Raw genomic sequence first — 5,235 nt, 5'->3', positions numbered from 1 at the left:
ACGACATCTTGGTTGGGCAGGTGGGATGAATATAATAGTCTTCCAGGCTGAATTTTTGCCTAGGCTTCATTTAGATGTTTGTACACCTGAAGGTCCAGTTGACTCGGTTCGACTGGAGACCAAAGTTGCAACATTTGCTTTGCAATTTTCAGCTGTTTTGCTGAAAATTGCAAAACAATTGCCTGTGGGTGCGCTGCAACAAGAACCACTGAAGGAAATGACACAAAAACCTCAGATGAAAACACAAGCACAACTTCCTTCTTCACAAAATGTAAAACAATTTGTAAAGAAGGAACATTTCTTTTCCTTTTTATACGATTATTATTTTTTTTGTTTTTACAAAATGTAAAAAAAAAAATGGGGCCGTGTCAGATTTTAGCAGTTGAAGGATTTGTCTTTTGTCTCTGGTAAAGAGCAAGCACTAGACTCTCATATTTGTTTAGGTTATATTTACCCAGAATGCCCTGCGCTATCATCCACTTCCTGTTTTTGGAAGTCTCTGATCTCCTTGGTATTCACACATCATTCAACACAGTATAAGCACTGTGTTGAATGAATGCAGTTCTGTTCGATTCTGCATTCATATGCCACAAACAATCCGTACATTCTGCACAATTGAGCTAGAGTTTGATTAAAGCCCACTAAACAGGGCTGGTGTGAACATTATTAACATTTGTGAAAGTTTCTCTTTGCGAACATAATTGTAAAATAAACTGACTCTTTAATAATCAAACTTATTGAGATAAACCTCCATGTAAAATATCTGTTCTTAATCTGGAATAGAATAAAATTTCTCACTTCCAAAATTTCTCTTTTCCTATATCCTTTTTTAGGATTCCTTTACTATTACAGATTATTTATACAACATAAAACAAAGTTATGTTGTACTGTTGTACTGGCCCTCTTGGTTTGTCTAATCAAAAATTTCTTTTCTCAACGTTGCCACTTGAGAGAATCACTCGCTTGCAGGCTTTCCATCTGTCAGTAATCTTGTCCAGGATTTGGCATGTCTCTAGTTCTACTCATTTCTCCACTTGTGAGCCTTTCTTCTCTGTCCTCACAGTAACAGAAAGTGAGATCCCTTATTCCGTCTTCATGCATGAAGGCTGGCTCTTTACGAGTCACCTCTGTGGAGAGAGATGGAGCCTGGCAAGGGGTGGAGGAAGTTTTTCAGCTGGTGTTTTGGAGAAAAAAAGCAAAGGAAAACATCACAAAGAAAGAAGCTGGCAGAAAAAGAGAGAGATGTATGGCTGCTTCTGTTGGTAACACTTTGTCATGCATCAAGCTGCAAATCCAGAGACACCCAGGAATGTGTACCTTCTAGCTAAACGCCGCCTATGTTGTTAAGGGTAAATATTTGCTCCACTTCAGATCTCCAGGTAATGCCGGCCGCAGTGAGAATGAAGCTTTAGAGGCAACATGTAAACATTACGCTTAAAGCAGGACAAATCCCAACCCCAGCTTCTTCAACTTCTCTTCTATTACATCCTTGCCAGGTGTCAGCTGTGCCTGGGATGAATTTATTAATCCCGGTCCTGGAGTGAAGAGCCCCTTGTGGGAAGGTGACCTCAGACATAAAGGTCATGATTCAGATAAACACGCCGCTGCTGACAGCCGCACCGGGCCTGAGCTCACCTGACCTCCTCTCTATAGCAATGATCTTTCACTTACTACATTGACCTCAAAGCATTGTTCCTGTAAAACTCTCTAAGTTGGTTAAAATATGGCTCTGGCTACGATAGTGTCATTCTGGATTATTAATTATAGATTTTAGGACTGTTTGGAGAGCATTAGTGGAAAAAACTGTCATGAATACAGTAAGCCTGTCACAAAAAGCAATCAGTCAATTAATCACATGATGAATTAAAATGAGTTTGATCATTTCCATTCTGATGATTAGTATTTTTTGATGATCAATTTTGTTTACAGAAACTTAATCCAATTTAGTTACGGTTTTGTTTTTTTATTTTCATTTTATTGATTGTTTTTAGTTGTTCTTTTTTTTAGATAGTTCCATTGTCAAGTGTTCTGTACAATATTAAAGTTTATTAGTTTTTGAGAAGGTGAACTTGCATTATCATGCCATTATCAAAACACATCGCAATAATCATTGGACAATTTATCGTCCTGCAAAATGTGTTATCATGACAGGCCTAATTATGAAGATGAAGACACAGGCTAACGTTCTGAAGAGGCCTAAGGCAAAACAGTCCCAAATTTTGAACATCTGTCTGAACACTGTTCAATCCATCATCTAAAACTAGAAAAGCTTTGAGAAAACAGCAAAATGGCTTAATCATGATTATACATTAGTGATAGGGATTTCAGCTCTTTTCAGAGAGCCAGCTCTTTTGGCCCCACAGTGGTTCTTGATTTTTATCATCTGTTGCCTCATATTTTAGCTTAACTTGGCATGTATGAATATTTTGCATGTTAATAAATGCTTTTGCATTTAATGTTTTTATGAGTGACCAAACTTGGTTCCACCCATCAGCGATCCTGAGCGGGCCAGGCTACCAGGGAAATGTCCTGGTGCTCCTGATGGCCAGACCGCCTTTGACAGAGATCCGTATTTCAAATTGGAGAACTCAGCCGACATGGAAGAGTGTCAGGAACAAAGCCATAAAAAGTTTAAGAAGAACGTTATTTACAAGCAACTTAGTGGACAGAGCAGACATGTGGACAATGGGTGGACTACATACCACACACTACATTTGGTGAAAAACCAAATGTTTGGTGAAAAGGTGTAGTTAGGGTTAGGTGTAGCAAGGTGAGTCATTGAATCATTCAAAAGGCAGTTTTCCTATCATAATGGTGTAACACAATGATTGCAGTGACATGATGTGGTGATAATCCTAAAAAATACAGTCTATTTTATTTTTCTTTCTATTGAGAATCTGCAGCAGGACTCAAAAGTTTCTGCTTATCAACAATTTACTTTGGCAAAGCAATGTCCCGCTTCTTGTCTATTGGCTTTTCCCTTCACAGGTTTATTCTCTACATGCTCTACCAACTAACACAATGTTCTCTGTCACCACATCCTTAACCCTTGTATATAGAAATGGGGTCCAACCGACCCCACCCACGTAAAACTTGTATCATTTGCCATAGTCCTCTACATTTGCCTCAGTCCTCGCACGCACAAGGGATACATCTACTTTTTGGTCTTCCTCACAGACCCCTCCCCTGAGGCTCCAATCTCAGAATTTTTTACCAATATATAATCACTGCCTCCCCTCTGAACAGGTTCAAACCACCCCAGTCTGGCCTGCCTTTCCAAATATCTAACATGAGCTGTGCCTCTGATGTATCATTCCTGATCCCATCCATCCTCGTCACTCTCAAAGAGAACTGCAACATGTTAAACTCTGTGACTTCCATTCTTCTTCCTGTCTTTTCCTCATTGGTATTGTGTCTAAATGATACATCGTTGATCTCACTACTGTCTCCTACACTTTTCTTTTTATTCTTTTTCTTACCCTTTAATTGCACATCTCACTTTCTCCACCCATTCCAACCTGATTGAACACACTCCTTCAACTCTTTTCCACACTCTTCATTGATCTGGACTTTTGACCTTCAGTACTCATGGTCCTCTACATTCTTTTCTTCTTATCTCTGTAACAGTCATGATGCTCCAGGTTGGAGTTTTACTTGTGTCCTTGTCATTTACACACGTATTCTGTTCATTCATCTTTTCCACTACATACCTCCACCTCTCTTGCTTTTTCTCTACCAGTGTTCTATTACATATAGTGATATAGTGATATAGTCTATATCAGTGGTCCCCAACATTTTTATCACCGCGGACCGGTCAAGACTTGGCCCGTCTTCTTTTTTTTTTTTCCCTGAATTTCCCCTTACCTGCGATACCTGCGGCAGTTTTGGCAACTTTGAGGCTGCCGGGTCCGGTTGATGGGATCTGCAGAGTGATCAAGATTCAGACTCAGATGATACAGGAGCTCAGCCACAGACTGGCTGTAATCCTGAAACAGGACCGTGGCCAGGCAGCGGATCTCGGACTCAGAATGGATATAGTGTGACCTTGGAGAACGTTGTTCACTCAGATAAGGCGGGAGACCCTAAATTCGGCTGTTTGGATTTGCCACTGAGAAGCACCAGCGAGACTTTCAAGGCAGGCAGTAAACTGATGTCAACTTGACCTAAACAAATTATTGCTATCGGAATCTGGCTCCCCAGGCTGGGCTTGGCTGGCCAGCTATCCTCCCCTGGATGTTATGTCTAAAGAAAGCTCTGTTCTGCTGCCTTCCCCTCCCTGGAACATCTGTGGCCCTGAACTGTTTACGCTTGTGTGTGAACCCGACATCATATTCACACACAATCACGGACAAATCACGTGCTTCAGTTAGTGTTCATGGTCTGACACACACATAACTCACGAGACCCATATGCACGTCACACCTCCTCCTCGTACATGGCTTGTTTTGTCTATATGTGCTTAAGTGCCGAGGTTTTTGTTTCTTCATCTCAAGCTCTGTCCTGCAAAGAGCAGAGTGTGAGACAGGCTGCGTTTTTCCCCCCTCTCTTTACCTGATGTTTTTTTTCCTTATTTTTCCTATTTCCTCCTGCAAAGGCGGCACCTGTTGGGCTGCGAGGCCTCTCCTCCCCCTCTTGTTGTTGTGTAATGGATGGTTGTAACTGAAACTGCAATTTCGTTGTCTTTCTGACAATGACAATAAATTCTTCTGATTCTGATTCTGATTGTAGTTGTGATATGATTCTTGAGAAGAGGGACAAAACAGGTCCTATGGATAAAGCACAAAATTTGAATAAAATATACACAAAATATAATTTTTTCAAATATCTGACTAAACTAACCTGGGTTATGTGAGCACAACAGTTTCCCTGGTGTTTGCTGAATATTTTTCATTTTAAACTTTGTAGTAGGTGGATGGTGTCTGTAAAATCCTTTGCCCTGCAGCAGAACTCAATACATTATAATAGTTTAAAACAATTAAAGAAATACTAAGATAATATATTATAACAATTAAGTAATTCTACATAATTGATTATGTACTTCTTAGAAATGTATTGTGTTTTATTTTACACTTGTCGGTGAAATGTTTGTCTGAAATAAAGTATCATCATCATCATCATCAAGTATAAGTATTCAAATAAATAACTATAAAAGAATCAATAAATTGAATTAAAAATCAGGCATTATTGGGGGGCACCAGAACTTCTGAGGACCCCATGACCATTTCCTTTCTCTTC

General features: G+C 39.8%; 1 long non-coding RNA gene across 1 annotated transcript in view; it reads right to left on the bottom strand.

Annotated features, from left to right (window-relative positions):
• Positions 1-4,623: 4,623 nt before the first annotated feature.
• The window catches only part of LOC106940318 (uncharacterized), a 9,713-nt gene continuing 9,101 nt past the window's right edge, over positions 4,624-5,235 (bottom strand). The window contains exon 3 of the long non-coding RNA XR_001423055.1: positions 4,624-4,718. This is a non-coding gene — a long non-coding RNA (uncharacterized LOC106940318). The remainder of the gene's footprint in view (positions 4,719-5,235) is intronic.

This window comes from Poecilia latipinna, unplaced genomic scaffold, assembly GCF_001443285.1.
Source record: "Poecilia latipinna isolate Pla-1442-1.1 unplaced genomic scaffold, P_latipinna-1.0 Scaffold3176, whole genome shotgun sequence".
Taxonomy (NCBI): domain Eukaryota; kingdom Metazoa; phylum Chordata; class Actinopteri; order Cyprinodontiformes; family Poeciliidae; genus Poecilia; species Poecilia latipinna.
Note: the sequence above shows the minus strand (reverse complement) of the source record. Positions and strands in the feature narration are given on the sequence as shown.